Here is an 18,584-nt window from a genome sequence, read left to right on the forward strand (position 1 = left end):
GCACCACGCAGGCAGCCCCCAATCCGAGCCAGTCCATTCAACCGAACCACTGAGCAGATCCACACCCTGTACCATCTGGACCGGGACACCATCACCACCATTGTGGACATGATACATGACGACATTGTCAGCCTGATTAAAACATGCACCGCCATCCCACCCCTACTGAAGGTAGTGTCTGTGCTCCACTTCCTGGCCACTGACACCTACCAGCACACAGTGGGGCACTTGCATGGCATTTCACAACCATTATTCTCACGCACGCTGAACCAAGTGCTTGGTGCCCTCCTCAAGCACACAGATGACCACATTTCCTTACCACGGTCTGCCCAGGAGATCTCAAACACCAAAGTAGGTTTCCATTCACTGGCCGGCATACCTGGTTGCATTGACTGCACCCATGTGGAATTGGTGGTCCCACATGCCATGGAGGTAGTGTACCGCAACCATAAGCTATACCACTCAATCAACGTGCAAATGGTATGTGACTCGAACAGGATCATCACACATTGTTGTGCCCGATTCCCCGGATCAACCCATGATTCAATGGTCCTGCGGAACTCCACGATACCACGCTACATGGAGCAACATGCAGGGCAGAGATCCTGGCTTCTCGGTGAGTCGCATGTTATGCCCATGGAAATGTGATGTGGGTAGGTGATTGAGGTATAGATGCATACTTCATCTGGCTGAGATGGGGGGGGGGAGATGCAGACTTCACCTGGCTGAGATGGGGGGAGAGATGCATACTTCACCTGGCTGAGATGGGGGGGGGGTGAGATGCATACTTCACCTGGCTGCGAGTGCCAGAGGGAATGGAGCATGCTCATACCCCAAAGCAGACCAGACTGGAGCTGACACCTGACCACAAAATGCAAGATGTAAGCAGCCCTACCATGTAAATGAAGCAGTGTCACAACCATTCCACAGCCATCTGCATGTACACTGTACCAAATCAGACTGCATCCCCCTCAACAAAATGCAGCTACAAGCAATGACTATAGCCAATACACAGCACCAAACACCATCGACTGAAAGGACAGTTCCCCCATTACCGCCTACAAAGGAATCACATGAGGGTAAAATCCATCAATACACCACTACACTGACACAGAGGCTCAACTGAATTGCATGACACCATTTGTTGTGCGTAGTGAGATCATTATGAGTCTGACATCAACGGTGCCAGGATGAAAGCATACAAATTACTGGACATCTGCCAGATCACAGAAACAACCGCTGTGGACTAACACAGTGCCTGGGCACTCACAAGGAACTGGACTCCCCTGCGCCCACTAGTTGATGGCATGCAAACCAGTCCATAAGAGGAATACACACATAGCAGTCACATCGTGTGACTCCATTCATGCATGGAAATGGGGTTGAAATTAAGAAATAAATGCATGCCATGGTGTCACTTAATGAGGCCAAATATGATGTGATATCTTACACATACATTGTTGCCCACATGCAGGTGATGCAGGCTATTCCTTGAAGAGGTGGCTCCTTACCCCAGTTCGGAACCCACAGAACAGGCAGGAGGAGGACTATAATCGTGCCCATACACGAACCCGTGTGGTGATTGAGCAGACATTTGGCCTCTTGAAGGCACGGTTTCGCTGCCTCAGCAGGTCTGGTGGGGCACTCCTGTACCGCCATGAGAAGGTGGCAAAGATCTTCATGGCATGTGTCATGCTACACAATATGTGCATCAGACGGAATGTGCCCCTGCCCCCTGACGCTGAACTGCAACCACCTGACGAAGAGGATGAGGAGGGTGGGGATGGGGCAGCACCTCAGGGAGGAAGCGATGCGCAGGAGGGATGTGCCATGCATCAGACTCTGATCAACCAATGTTTCTAGCACACATGGACGGGGGGTGTTACATGGAGATGGCACTCGGGGCACTGGGTGTGTCAGGGACATGGACACTGTAGACTGTTAACCAATAAAGCACACGTACGCAATAAGCAATGTCCACACATGTGAATTATGAGTAAACAAAATGTGTATTGAAGAAGCATAACTAAGGGAACAAGCCCTCCACCCCACACACCCACTCCCCTCTACCCCCTCAACTCCCCAACACATGGTGTGCAGTACTGTCCACCAGTAGACCACATGGCAGCAGTACGCAAGGCTGTGCCTACTGGCATCCCCCTCTTCCAGCACCAGGTGCCCCCCTGTCTGATCGCCGTAGGTTCCTGCCGGAACTGCGCAGGGGGCTGGTCCTGGTGGCAGCTGAGGATGTACTTGGTTGCTCGGATGGACGCATGTCCCGCATTGCTGCCACCATCTCAGACAGTATGTGCTGCACTGCGGCCAGTTCTGCGCATATGTCCTTTGAGCTCGACTCTATTGCTGACTTCAGGGAAGCAGCACATTCATGGATGTCCTCCCTTACACTACCACATTCAGTAATGTGCTGTGTCAAGAGGCCAGTGAGCTGCTGCTGACGCCTTACAATGTCCTGGATCCCCTCTTGGGTATTTGGGGCTGGGGTGGATGTTTGAGGGGTGCCCGAAATAATGTGTTCCTCATGCACAGTTGTGGTTGGGCTGGGAGTTGCCAGCCATGAGTTAGCCAGAGACAGCCCGTGCATGCTGGTGTCAGGCAGGCTGCACGAGGACACGTGTGGGGAATGCAGGGAGCCAGTGGGGGGAGTTGCAACATGCAGCACATCCCCTTCCTCATCATCGGAGATTTCTGCTGTGGCAGCTTTTTCGCCAATTGTGCTGCTTGCAGCCGATGCAGTCCCTTCTGCCGCCGACACTTGAGTGATGCTGGCTGTTGTGGGCGCCATAGTAGGGGACGTCGAGCACATTGATGCTGTGGCCTGTGGTGTGCTCTTGGCCTCCTGATGTCGTAGCGGTTGGCCTATGCCCCTTGAAGTGGAAGGCCGGTCTTGTCCCTCCTCGGCCCTGGCTTTCTTCCCGGGTGTGGCACCGGTGTCCTCATCGGCGCTGTCTGATTGTGTGCCTGTGGGTGACCAAAGGAGGGAGAGGGTTAGTGATGGGTCTACGGGCATTGAGCATACATTGGGGTGGCTGCATTGATATGGATTGGTAGATGAGTCACATTGGGGGGAGTGACAAACAGGTTTCTCACTCTTGGGTGGGTGATGCATGGAGGCATTTGGGTTGCAACACAAATGGGGTGCATCATGCATGTGGACAAGGTGAGGCTCTGCACTGCCTGTAGGCAGTCTTGTGCTTATGTGTCTGGTGGACCCTGATATACATCATTGCACTGTCAGTTCATCTGGACATCATCGTGGTGGTATTGGCATTGTTTGACTTGAGACACCTACCTGCATCTGCTGATGATGGGGCTCCTCTCGCCATGTCCCCGACTCCCTCTATTGACTCGGTGCCTATGGTGGAGGCACATATCTCCTCCCATGGTTGGAGTTTTAGGGGCGACTCTGCACCTCATTCTGTCGCCATCCCGAGATTTCTGTTTGCCGACCGTATGCTTCTCACACGTAGATGTAGGTCGTCCCATCGCTTGCGGCATTGTTTTGGTGTGCGGAGTGTGGTGCCGACAGCACTGACCCTCTAGGCGACCAATGCCCAAATCTGCTTTTTACGCAGCAGCGCTGGTCGGGACATGTCAGTTGCAAACACCACGTCTGCATGCTCCTGAAGTGTTTCAGCCAACATGGTGAGCTCCTCTCTGGAGAAGCGCTCCTGGCGCAGCCGATCTCCAGTTTTTTTCACAACTTTTGGCATCCTAAATTCAGACAGGTGGTGGTTGAGGTGTGTGGGAGTTCTGGGGGTCAGATGGCTCCTGGTTGTGGTGTATGGCAATGGATGTGTTTTTAAAGATGGCCGCCATGCTCTTTCCCGTTCCCGTGCGATGACGCTACTTCCGGATCTGCTTATTTACGGTCACCACTAATAGCGGTTGCCGCTATTTGAGGTGACCGCTATTAGCGGTGGCCGCTAATGCCGATGGCTAGGATGTCGGAGGTGCTATTTCCACTGCATATGATGCCGGAAAGGGGGATTTTTCGGCCTTTAGCGGCATGGCGGTGAGTTCATTACCGGCATGGCGCAAAGCTTGTGCCCGCGAACTCGTAATGGGCCGCTTTTAGCGGTCTATTGCCAGCACGGACACGGTAATTGCGCCATGCCGGTAATGACCGGTACTTACCGCCAGGGTCGTAATGATGTATTTTGGCTGTTATGATATATCTTCCTTAGCAAAAGGTAAATACTGTGTCTCACCCCACAGATTTCTCTCACCTCCATGAGCCTTTTCTCTTCCCAGGTGATGCTTCAGCAGAGCAACACCCCCCAAGGTCAGGAGGCATCTGCCTTTCTCTGGCCACCTGGGCGGAGACTTTAGGCAGGGATTTGGTGAGGAATTCGTAGGATTCATCACATGGCCCACATGGACATATTCCTCCTCGCTATTCCAAAGAACATCTTAACATGACAATGGCCAGCCTTACATGCGCCCATATATCGCGATTATTTGCTTGCAACAACTTCATTTTCCAAGGTTCAAACTTGAATGCACATTAACAGTCAACATATGCCAGGAACATCTTATATCTCTGTGTACAATCATCAAAGGCCAGGGACAGCTTTCTATGGCCAGGTGCTGCCTTAAATATTTATGTGCAATCATATGCCAACAAAAATGTCTTCTGTCGTGGTGCAGCCTTATTTGCAGCTTACTATGTCACATGTCAAAAACACCTTCATATGAACAGGTTGAGCCTTTCTATGCTCATTAAACCACGATATGCAATGAACACTGTTGACATGTCTAGGTTCAGCCTTCGCGACTGATGAGCAATCACCATATGTCAGGAAAACCCTCATATGGCTGCTTGCCCATGTATGTAATACAGACAACTTTCTCTATGGAGAACATGTGAATACCAGTTTAAACAGACAACTCAATTACATACATTCAAATGAATTGGTGCCATCATAGATATAAAGCATTCATAACTGTGTCCATACATTTTGTCACACATAAGGTGTATAAATAAATTAGATAAATACATGAAATACAGAAATTATAATTTTTATCACATATATTCTGTAATCAATAAATTAAAAACAAATGGAAAAGAATAGTAACATACCAGCAATTCAAAATATATAAGAACAAGGGTGTTCTTCAAACTATTGAAACCCACCCAAAAATAGAAGCAAATGTTTCACCACATCAGAAACAATTAACTACACAAATGTGGTGTAATAGGTACAACGTTCATTTTTTTATGTTGTTTTTTTGCCCAAATGTCTTCTCTCGAAGAAAAGAAAATTGAAAAACATGGGCGGGTGGGAAAGGGTATATAAGGGGTGGGGTGGTCGGGAATAGAGTTAAATTAATAGGGGAAGGAGGGATTGAGGGAACACCCCCAAAAAGAAAAAGAAAAATGTCAATGGGTTATTACGAAAGAAATAAATTCTGCAAAAAAACCATCAAAATAATTACTTGAAAATTTAACATACAACCATTCAATATACATAAGGCAAGGATACATACAATACCACATACATAAATATAAGAAAAACAGACATTTCTATAGATACATTTTTTGTAGATATATCCTTATTCTATATCAATGCATTAATTTGCTCATGTTTAGCTATTTATGTACACAACCATTATAAGACACAAACACATGACCATGTAACATCATATTTTCAGGCAAGTCACCCAGGTTCCATCATCATATTCAAGTAACACCTTAGTATGCCAAGGTCCACACTCAATTACCCAATGGGCCTCATTACAACCTCGGCGGTAGCCATGCCGCTATTGGCGGCATGGCTGCCGCCGAAATCGCCTCCGGGTCCGGGTTTCCAGAATGGGGAATTACCGGGCCATTCCGAGTTTGGAAGGCCCGGTAATTCCTCCCTCCAGGAACCCGGGCCTGGACCTTCCCCATTCGCATTTCAGCCCCCATAGGGCTGAATGGAAGAGGGAGCAAACAACGGGCCGATTACGAGTGGCCCGTTGTTTGCTCCCTCTTCCCCCCACGGGACCCGGTAATGACGCCTGGTTTAACCAGGCATCCTTACCGGGTTCTGCGAGGGGACATCGTAATGTGGCGGACGGGTTTAATGGGTCCGCCTCCTTTTGCGAAGCCCGTTAACCCATTCCGCCAGGGTCGTAATGAGGCCCAATGAATGGTATCATATGCTGAGAAGAAGTTAATTTGCCCAGGTACAACATTACATGCCTACTACATTCAGCCGGCAATGGCCAGGGATTTCAAACATTTGCGAGGAAATATCCATATACTGCTAAATTGCCTTTCATGCTCTGTTACTGCTGTTAGATGCCAGCAACATCTTTGTGTTTTTCCCAGATGCAGCTTTGCGGGCCGGGGTAATGCCACCATCTGCCTGCACAACTCCATGTGCTCTTGTTCATCCTTCCATGCCCACGCACAAAGTTCATAGGTCTGGAGCACTATTATGTGTAGAGTACAAATTTACGTTTCCATGTACTACCATCAAATGCTACGAACAGCTTTTAGATGGGTAGACTTACCTTTTTATTCCCACATACTTACTTATTATGCCAAGCGCACTTTAATATTAATATGCAAAGGTTCAGCCTAATGTGCAAAGGTCCTGCCATCTGTCGGAGCCTTTTCGAAATAAAGTCCTCATTCAGAAATGTTTGTAATATTCACAACATTGAACATGTGAAGTAAAGAGTATAGCAATGTACATTTCAGAGGCATAGTGCATTTGTTTATTTGAATTATTCATCACATGTGAAACTGGTCGAGTTACAGCGAAAATAGAAAACTGAAACGGAACATATACTTCTGTTTTACAAGTGTTTTAGAAGTGACAGAGAACACATTATACTGTATTTATTCCTATGAAACTCTAACCGGTGTCCTGCAGTTGAACTAAATCCAGAGGAAATTTCAGGCACCCAATAATATGTCCATGTTAATAATCCATCTGAGATAAATGTGTTAGCTGTGTGTGCTAATGCAAGTCCCAGACGTTCATTTAAAATGTTGAATTGAATTGAACCCTTACCTTGATGGATGATGATCACTGTCAAGATAAGTGTTTAGTCACTAGCCGAAGACTGGAGAAATACATTACCCTTTGCCATTTAAACCATTAGCTAGAATAATCAGTAAAACCAAGGAATGTAGACATCAAAATATTAAATCAAATAATATGTAATGTTCTGTGGATCCTTTGAGAAATCACTAAACCAGGTGGCTGATGGAGTATAGTCCCGTGGTTTCCTTTCATGGATACTTAGCTTTCAAAAGTGCAAATGCTAAACTCATAAGAAAAATGCTGCATGGTTTTTCATATTTATTTACAAATGTCCCCATAATGTTAGAATCTTTTATGTCACCAACGTATTAAATACCTTTTTTGAATTGGATTGACACCACTTTGTCTAAAGTGGCAGAAATGAAAGATACATAATAAGATGCAGGATATTTTCAAGAACCATGATATTTTATTTGGCTTTTTATCATATATTTACACAAAATGTTATATTGCCAATAAATCTAAGTTTCCCCAAAGATACAGCGCAGTGTAAGGCTGCAAACTCCTTCTTATGATACACTGAGTCCATTGACCAATGTAAACTAAAGGGATGGCCTTTCAGTATATGCATTAGTGAAAGAAAACAATCATTGGATCATTCCAATCAAATTTGCAGTGTCTTATTATACTAAGGTAGGTGGCATTTGACCCACCCAGTACTTAAAGTCATGACCCACTAGAGAAGGGGATGTCCTCTGGCTAGTCTTGCTATTTGCCAACACAGACAATCTGGCCGAGGAAATGTCTACTAAATTTGAAGACAAAGGGCTGGGCTCTTGAACACAGAAGGACTTTAGAAATGCTGCCAGAAGGGGAACAGAGTTATTTTACTCCGATCCAAGGGCCGAGGAGGAGAAACAGATGACCTGTATTCCAGTCCCTTGCCATGCATAAATCTGACTGCCAGATGTAGGGTTCTGAGAAATATGTCCCTGGTGTTTTACAACAGGATTTTATGCAACAACAAACACATTAAGTTAACTAACTCCTCAATTGAATATTCACATTTGGAGATCCTTTAGCAGTAGGATCCAGGAAAGGGGAGCTAATTCTGTTTCCTTACAAAATAAAATGTAATTGCTTGCATTTGTTTTGTTTCAGAAAGCAAAGGGTCTCATGTAATCTGATTTCTTGCTGCAGCTGATTTTATAGAATTTGCAAACGGATTAAAAGAAATGAAACTCTGTAACAGCCCTAGCTCATACATGTGCAGAAATAGGGTATTTGTTCCTAGTGTTTATCTAGGGGGGGCTTTTGTTAGGAAAATACCATATGCTGAAACTTTTATTCAAATAGATTTCGTTTTCACTAGCCCTCTTTGCAAAAAAGAAAACCGAAGACACTTTAAAGGTCTGTCTTTCATGTATTCCCAAATTTGAATACCTATTTCAGAATCCTCTTTTTATTTGACTTCCATTAAAAATAATGGTAAACATTTTATTTTCATGTCCTGACTAATGTTTGGGTTTATTAGTGAGATGTAAATTATGTATTTAAGCGTATTATGAAGAATATTTGTGTTTCAAAGAGTAATTATTCCCTTAAAGCAAGCCTTAATTCCCTTCTTTTTTCAAATGTACTGGTCTTGACACCCTAGTAAAGAGCTTCGATACTCCTCAGTCACCTGCTCCATGTAAGCATCATACGGAAATGGGAATGAAAGTGAGGATTGAAAAGAAACTCTTCTCACACTGATACAATTATTCTCTGATAATATTTCATTGCACAGTTTATTTGAATATTGTATTCACACTTAACAATTAGTTGTGCTGAATTACATGTCACTCTTAACTTAATAAGAAATAGAGGATCCATTTATACAGGATGTCCTTTATGCAGAAATAATACAACCAGACGCCTTTTAGATGTTGAATAACTTTAATAATTGTATCATAACTGTTTTCTCATATTGATTTGATCTCATATTGTATAGGTTTGGAGTGCATTTCATATGATGATGACAAATATTTAGGTTTATTGGTAAGATGTAAATTTAATATCTGAGACTATTGTGTAGAATATCAGCTCCTATTTGTTTGCATATGTTTCAGTACCTGTGTGAATATGCAAAGTAAACTTGATGTTCTATACTTTGGTAAAACATATTATCCAGGCAAACGTGAACATGCTGTAGCTTTACTTCATTTTTCATTGTGGTCAGCATTAATTTGCAGTGTTTCGGGTAATTTACCCAGCATTATGAGGTAGGGGACCACCTGCATGTTGACTCTTTTATCAAAACAAACCTATTCTTACTAAAACAGCTTGTATCCTGGGCCAGATTTTGGGGTGGGAGTGGTATTGTGGGAGCATCACATTAGTTATTCCCGTCCATACAAGTACCAAAATAAATTAAATCACCCAGCAGGATGTTTCAACACATGTTATATTATGTGTTATGTTATATTATGTTATTTGGGTTTATACTGCACTCCTCTGCCATTTGCATGGTGTCCAGGTACTCATACCACATGTCAGGTAAACCTTCATATGTCCATGCTCATGTATATTCCTCATATGTCAGGAATACCTTAATTTGTTCTTGATCAGTCTCGGTACCACATACAACAATCGAATGCCAGGGACATCAAAGTCTCAAGTGCAGCCATTGTAGGGATTCACTTTACATGTCGTAGTAACATTGTTGTGATGATCTGCTGTTATCTTTATTCTATCCTCCGCAGCATCAATATAACATGGCCAAAGTTTGTACTTGATTTCTATGATTCCACATCAGGCTCTCTTCTCTTTCTCGCTCTCTCTTTCTGTTTCTCTCTCTATCTCTCTCTATTGCTATATGTATATATATTTATTTATATTGCTCTCTATTTCTGTCGCTACAAAAAATAACTAATCTTGCGACCATGCTGCAGGTGCGCCATCTGTGCTTTCTGAGTGGGCTGAGGTGGGACACCCCTACTGCTTCCACTGCAGATTTGGCGTGGAATGACTGATCTATGACACTTTACAACTCCACAGCCGCCTTAATTTCTATGGCATTGCATACTGCTTAGGTCTCGGCTCATGTTATCAACAAATCAAATTATGCCCTTAAGTCAACTCAGCAGTGCATTTCTGTATGCTGCTTTGAGGCAACCATAATCAGGGATAGCTCATTGATGCATTAATGCATGTATGGTAGAACAAAATTGGTTATCCATGATTTAGTGCTGGATCTGAACTGTGAACTATTGTGCAATGCTGAATCCTGGATTACTAACAATCACTCATGTTTAATTTGTTGCTAACACACATGTAGCCCCAGCTCCAAGCTGATAACAAATACTCATCAAGGCAAACCTAGGGGAAAGTTTGTGGTTCTATTTAAACAACTTAATGTAATGTAGTTTTCCCCTAATCACCCTAATATAGAAGTCTTACATATACAATTATCTGCATGAATTGGGCTTTACCCATCTAATTTCTGAATCTACTCATATGCATGGACATACACTTAATGGAATCTTCAGTTTAGACACCATATTTACTGCTACCTCCTTACATGTGCTGAGTTGGCCTGATCACAAATGGTATTCCATTTGCTTTATAGATCTGAAGTCTAACTTATAAAATTCAGTCAGTCAGGAATGAGATTCAGGGCCCAAAGGTTTTATACAACTCTGTTAATCCATCACAAGAGTATGTGACAGCATCACCCTTTTTTCTCATACCTGGGATAGCGAAGATTAGACAAACTATAATGATCATCCCAATGTCCTGATTCGGAGGCCCATGCACTAACATCATATGCCAGGAACCTCACCAAATATACAGGCACCATTTAGCATGCCTGAACTTCACCATCACATGCCATACCCAAATAACACCAAAGTATGACAGGAGCACCCTCAAATGCACATTTTCAGCATTCCAAGCCCACATTCAGCCACCATATTAATGGAGCTTTTTAAAAGGCACAGGTTCAGGATTTCATTCCTACATGCACTATGATATGCCAGGAAAATCTTAATGTTCCTTAATATAGCCTTACCGATTATCATATACCAAAAGGTTCAACCTTGCAATGGCCAGGTATCATCATCATATGCCATATTTTCCCCCGCAGTGAAATCTGGGCCCAATCCCAGGGTGACATGTTGATTCCAAAAAAAGTGTGTAAAAGGCGATAGCTACGAGAAGATACCATATTTTGTCACCAGTTTCTCACAGACCTTTCCCATCAACTGCACTATTCCACTTTGAGTCATGTTCCTTGGTATGTCCGCCTAGATCAGAGGCCTACCTATTACCATCCATCCTACACCATGTTTTAGTCCAATCTCCCGTAAACCATTCCCTGATCACCTTTATGTGTGCAATCTCTTAATACAGCCTGAGATTGGGGACAGCAAAGTCCCTCTGTGCCATCATGACCTGGCGCGAAACCCTAGGTCTTTTAGCCCCCACCCCGCAGATGAAAGTACTGGATATCTTCTGAAACTCTTTTTTTTTAAAAAAGGAAGGAGGAATAGTGTTAGGGAGGACCTGAAAGTGGTACAGAAGTTTAGGAAGAATTAACATCTAAATAGCTGCTATCCGTGCCAACCATGAAATTGGAAGGAGTCCATTTTAGGAGATCACTTCTAATCAGTGGTCGGAGTGTACGAAAAGAAGTAGTGGAACTATGTTCCCTGCTGGGCTGGCCCGCTCCCCACAAACCCCATCCCTGCGCCCCCTGCCACCCACAATACGAACCCCCAAACAAACACACCAGCTATTTATGGTAATGTGCAGTTCAGTGTACTGAAGTGTAAGCTTCAACTTCTTCCTAAACTTTCATTTCATTTTAAAACGAAACCATTCCAGAATGGTTTCTTTTTAGAATAAAAGTATAGGAGGAGGGAAACTTAAAAATAAAAAGTATGGGAGCACCGCTCCTGACCGCTCCCACCCACTTCGACCTCTGCTTCTAATACCTTGCAAAAGCTGAAGAAAGTTAGCCTCATAAAACGGCGCCAGAATGTTCGTAAGCAAGATGCCCAGGTATCGGATACCCTTTGATGCCCCCGTAAAGGATGAGTCAGCATTCACTACTATGAGGTCAGGGCCACAGAGAATTAAATTCAGAATCTCTGATCTTTTTTAATACATTTTCAGACCAGACACCGACTGGAAGTCTGCAAGTTCACTCCTCACAGCTCTTAAGGAACACAATGGATCCGCTAATGCTAACTACGTGTCATTCGAAAACACCATTACCTTTTGTTCCTCCCTGTGAAAAGAAATACCCTTAATATCAATGGTTTCTCTAGGACGCGTCATGAATGGCTCCATATATATCGCAAATAATAAAAAGGACAAAGGGCATCCATGTTTAGTACACCTTTTTAACAGGAAAGTGATTGACAGAGTTTCGTTAGTTAAAAGTCTTGCTAATGGTTTCACATATTTTGCCTGTACCCTTTGCAAGTAGGCCCCCCTGAAGCCCATATGTCGAAGAGTAGCAAAGAGAAATGACCATTCCACTTGGTCGAACGCCTTTTCGGCGTCTAAAGCTAGAACCACTGGAACATCTATCTTCTCAGCTTTCTCAATAGGTTGTGAGACCCTCCTAATATTATCACGTGTCTGGCAACCCTTGACACACCCAGTCTGGTCTTCCTTTATCAATTCCAGGAGAATCGAGTCTAAGCGATTTGCTAGTACAGTAGTGTATATCTTTATCGTCAATGTTTATCAAGGCTGTCTATTCAAACCGCATTTCGTCAGGTCTTTCTTGGGTTTGGGTATCAGAATGATTTTTGCCTCTTCCAAGGAGGACGTTATCTTGCCTGAGTGCAAAAAACTATTGAAGGGTTTTGTTAGTGTAAAGAGATGAATACCCCTCCACCTAAATCTGAATGCAGTGGAGGTAGACCCCCTGGACCTCAAACCGGTTGATGGTAAACTATTGGGGTGATCAGTGATTCTAAGTGGTGTAGAAATTAGAATTGTAGTGCCTTACAGAGAAGCGCTTCATGTTTATGGAGTCAGAATGTCATGTATAGTAGAGAATGTGTCAGGTAGTACATGTTATGATATATTATCAAAGAAACTAGACTCAAATTGGACCAGGTATCCAAATATGTGTTACGCCCACCTGGTATCCACAGGGATGCCACTCAGCCGGGTTACTCGCGGGTATGCTTCTCAGCTTTGCCCTGATGTGGTCTGCGGGGAAGGTTCTGCCTTGTGGTAGAATCTCCGTCCTGCCTTCTTTGCAGGGGCGCGTTGTCTTTCACGGGCGAGTGCGGTCCAGGTACTTCACTGACGCCGGCCCGCTTTAGTTTTGTTGCTATCCTGCATGCCTTTCTTTGTTTTAAAATGTCTCTTTTTTGTCCCTTAGGTATGCAGAGCTTCAGCGCAGCGAACTGGCTTGGTTGAGCCCCGCTGGTAAATGATGGCGCATTAAGAGCGCTATGATGCGGTAAGTAAGCGCTATGCGCAGCGCTGCAAAGTCTTGCCTTTGCTAACCTGTGTTTTCCTTCCTTGGAGGTCCCAGTGTTCTTCAGTGCGAGTGGAATGTCCGGAGTGGTGCCAGCCGAGAGGCGACCAGCCAGGTAAGCCTTTTGAGCAGTTCGTAATTTGTAAATGTCTCTACTGCTTTCTTTAATGTTGCCTCTATCTTCCTCTTTCAGGTCGTTCTGTCCGGGAGGCGTGCAGATTCGAGGACACTGTTCTCAGTAGCTGCGAGTGTTTAAAGATGAAGACTGCAGGTAAGATGCTGCTGCTAAAGATGTTCCTTTTGTCTCCTTGCAGGTTCTGCTTCTCTGAGGTTCGAGGTTATAGCTGGACACGGTGAGCGTCACGTTGCAAGCTGCAAAGTACCGCAAAGCGTGTTGTCTTGCTCGGGTGTAGTTTAAATAGCCCCAACAAAATAGTCCAGGTAAAGTAGTCCCTAGGCTGCCACACCCAAAACACTAGACTGCAAAGCTTGGTTCTTAGGAACCAAGCTATGTGGATGCCTCCATGTTGGCTGACAATACAATAAAGTAGTTCCCAAGCACATTGTTTTTCATGGTGTATGAGCCTGGCGCCAGGACTGGCCCCCTGAGGGCTTTTGAAGTGGATGCCAGGCTCTAGAGGCCTGAGTCCTGACTCCACCTGGCCAATGGGTTTGCCAGAGGGGTGGTTTTGGGCGAGGGTTGTGACAATATGACCAGAAGTAGGGTGATCCACCATTTTGTGATAGGTCAGGCATTTTGTAATGTGGACAGTCATTTTGGGTTTAAAGACAGGGTCAGGCACTCTAAAATGGATGCTTGCTTGAACATATCAAAATGGTCGACTTTTGCTAACTCCTCATTATGACCTCACTGGAAAGTGTTTTTGTAAAGGTTCAACCAGGGAGCAATGGTGGGGGAATGAGTGAGTAGAACTGGTCTAGACTAGGTCTGAGAGACAGATAGGTCGTCAGATCACAAATAAGAAAGAGGAACAGCACATTGATCATGCCATGTCATGCCATATAAGTCAATGAATCACAGTCAGGAAAGGGGCTTTACTTATGATCAGGCCATTACCTTACTTTCCTAGAGTGTATATAAGGAGGGAAATGTTATAATTTTAGCAGTGTCCCAGAGATGTTTCTGATGATGCCTCCTGTGTATCCGGTGTCTTGCCTGCTGGAAGAAATACAACTTGCTGACTTGAAAATCCTGCCTCAGCCAGATGATGTGCTCCAGAGTCTCTTCTTGACCCCAAAAATGCCAAGGCCCAGAGAGTGGGGGTGGTGGGACCCTCATGAACATTTGGCAAGCCTTAGCTAGGAGGCTTAGGATGACATCTCTTCAAGTCCAATGCTATGAGGCCTGATAGAGGGGAGAGAGAAGATGAGGCAGGAGGACAGATGGGGGGGGGGGGGCAAATTGCAGTTGCCAGCCCACTGGTGGAAGTGAAGGGACTTGCAGGCCTGATAGCATGGCAGAGGGCCTTGGCACCAGGGGAGTGAAGGGGACTATTTTATTTTTGGCAATTTTCCAAGAAAAATTATTTCAAAATCCCTTTTTGGAAATCTTCAAAACAAATTTAATTGAGTAATATTTTGGGGTCTTCAAGAAAAATTAATTAATTAATTTCCTATTTTTCAGGAGAAAACTAAAGTCACTTGGGGTAACCACTCTTAGAAGAAGAAAGTTTCTGAGTTAATGTTTGTCCAGCTTTCAGAAACAATGTTATCACATATGGGGGATGCCCCTTAGGATATTTTTTTGGGAAAAATCAACGTTTTTTAGTAACCTAGGATACAATGGGAAGGTGGGGTAAATGTAGCTTGAGAAAAGGAGTATTGTATATATTGAGCAATTGACTTGAGAGAGGCCAAGCAATTGAATTAGTGAGAACTTAACTTGAGTATGGCCAACCAAGTAAGAAGTATCGTGAGAGATACCACAATAAGAGAGTATGCCCTGGCCTGCATTTTAAAACAACGTAACAGAAGAAATTTGAACCTAGAGTCCCGTAGCGGAACACGTAGAAAACAGATTTGATTAAAGACTAATCTAAAGAGGTTAATTTACACTCTGTATGGAGTTTTTTAGAGGGCAAGACGAGTCTTAAAGAGAAGATCGTAGGAGATTTATGTGACTGTCGAGTGCGTTTTTCTGTTTGTTTGTTCTATGTGATTGTGTTATGTATTTATGTGTTGTAGTCTATGTCAAATGTGTGTATTGTACATTTGTTTATGATTTAGGAGTAAGAAAATGTATTTTTCTTTATTTAGAAAAAAATGGCACCAAGCCAGAAAACTTTAATGTTCAATTATGGGAAAATAAATTAGATAAATATATGCTACGGATGAAAGTAAACAGGTTTGCATTGTTTTAATATTGATAAAACAATACTTGGTGAAATAAATAGAAAAAAACAGTTGAAGAAAGTGCTTCACTTCAAACTCTTACAGAAACCAAAATCCACTAACTACAGAGTTAATTCTTGTAGTTGCTAAAACTAGACAAGCCAATATATTTAATTAACTCCATATGGTGAAAAACCACATCGATCTTGATAGAAACGAGTAGAAGATAAGAACTGATAAAATGTAAGAAATAGTGTTTTAATTTAGGATATGTAACTCACAGTAGAGAAAGCTGTAATTGTGCTAGTGCATTCCTTTCATTGAAGAATATGAGTTGAGATACGCACAGGGCTTAAGAAGGAGCTCCTGTGCAGGAAAAAGATTTATTTAGGATGTTCGTAGCTGACAATCGGCCAAAGATAAGATAACCGCACGCTGTTGGAGAAATGGAGAAGTGTTGTTTTATAACATATGCAGTTTGATAAGGTGATTCATGGTCGCAGTGAACGGTCTTGTGAATGGAATGTGGTTTAGAACTGTGTGCATCATAGACGTGACAGAAGATAAATGAAGCAGAAATAGATGTCAGGAAGGTTTTTGTTTAAAGACGGAGCAAGTTAATTTTTTTAAGTGACTAAGATGTTGATAAAACTGATGTTTTAAAATTGATAAAGAACCAGAAAAGGGGTATGGTTGACAAAAATTGGGTAAACAAGACAAGGAATATTTTGAACAGAGGCAATTCAAGAAGAAAATACAAGGGTAAGTAAAATTACCATTTTCTGAGTGCCTGTAACAATGTTGGTTTATGTTACAGATGAAAATCGTGGACCTTGCATGAACGTACGAGGAATGTCTGCATGGCCTCAAATAGGGAGGACAGAAAAAAGAGGTAACTACTGGTTCACACTACAAGGGTGAGGGCACACTATTGATCATTATTAAGAGTAAGAGGACCCAGGTGAGTAACAAAAAAAGAGGTAGATAGAGACACATGGGGGTCATTACGAGGTTGGAGGTAATGAAAAAATGATGCCGGTAAAGGATTACCGGCATCGCATACCGCTCCGGGCTATTCGACCTAAGAACCCAGTATTAGAGGCACCACTAATAACGGTGCCTCTAATAGCGACAAGGGCACGGGCACGCGGGCGGTGAGGCCGGGAATACCGGGATACCGCTAACAGGAGGACATCACAAGTCAGGCAGACATGCAAATACTGGCATCATGAACGCGCTAATAGGGGATACCGGCATGCCAGCGATACCGGCATCGAGAAGCAACCGTAAACTGCTATGTGCAGTGTTCCAAACTGCCACAGGTACACACAATCAGCACAGGTGGAGGCAATGGAGTCTGGGCCAGCACAAAAGGAGCACACCTACACACCACACCCCTTCCCACACCAAAATGATTTCACAAGTAGTAGGAATACTGGGGATGGAGGACATGCTTGCATTGCTACACCTGCAACAACAACAACAACAGCAGGCACCACAGAGGAGACGCAGGAGGAGAAGGAGGGTGAGACAGGCCAAGCATGCCACACCAGTGCAGCCAGTGGTACCACGCAGGCAGACCCCAATCCCTCGCATCAGAGCCAGTCCATTCAACCTAACCCCTGAGCAGATCCAAACCCTGTTACGTCTGGACCGGGACACCATCACCACCATCGTGGACATGATATATAGCGACATTGTCAGCCTCATTGAAATACGCACCACCATCCCCCCTCTACTGAAGGTAGTGTCGGTGCTCCACTTCCTTGCCAGAGGCACCTGAAAAAAAAGGAGATTTTTGACACAAAAGTTGGCTTCCATGCATGCCAAATTGTATTGGTGCCCTCGACTGCACCCACATGGAGTTGGTGGTCCCGCATGCCATGGAGGTGGTGTACTGCAACCGTAAGCAATACCACTCCATCAATGTGCAGATGGTATGTGACGCCAGCAAGATCATCACACATTGTTGTGCCCGATATCCTGGATCAACACATGACTCAATGATCCTGTGGAACTCCACGCTACCACACTACATGGAGAGACATGCAGGACAATGTGCCTGGCTGCTTGGTAAGTTGCATGACAGGCACATGGCAGTGTAATGGTGGGATAGATGCACACACCACCATGGTGTCATTGTTGATATCACAGCACAATGTGCACATCACAAAACACTGTGCCCCAAACATCGCAAACTGAACATGACAACCAAATCCCATAGCAATGAAGTAAGCTGGACACCTATCACAACATGCCAAACTTAAAAACACCCCACATCCCACAACACGTCCACCACTCATCATCGTACCTCACCCTCTGTAACACACTCCAGCAACATGCTGTGAATATTCATTATGTAAATGTATTCAGCAAATCACTACACAGGACAAGCATCCATGGGAGTGCACTGAACAAAATCACTAAGGGAATCCACTGCTTGTCACAGGGCCGCCACCACCACAGAAGTGCAGCATGTCACCATCGTAATAATCTGCGCTGAATGCCTAATATTGCAGAGCCTACTGCCAATGCTGCCAGTTCGAAAATCATACAGAACACAACACATCACAAATTTGACACAAACACAGCGGTATGCGTCCACAATGTATGAGCAACATCAAGGCAGTGCACACCGTGTATCATCTTGGAGATGCAACCCACACCATAAGTCCATGGCACAGAACACATTGAGGGCATTAAAAGTGTGTGCATGCAACCAGGGACATATGCATGTGACCAACGAT

The sequence above is a fragment of the Ambystoma mexicanum genome, chromosome 7p (genome assembly GCF_040938575.1).
Source record: "Ambystoma mexicanum isolate Mex_15411 chromosome 7p, UKY_AmexF1_1, whole genome shotgun sequence".
Lineage (NCBI taxonomy): Eukaryota > Metazoa > Chordata > Amphibia > Caudata > Ambystomatidae > Ambystoma > Ambystoma mexicanum.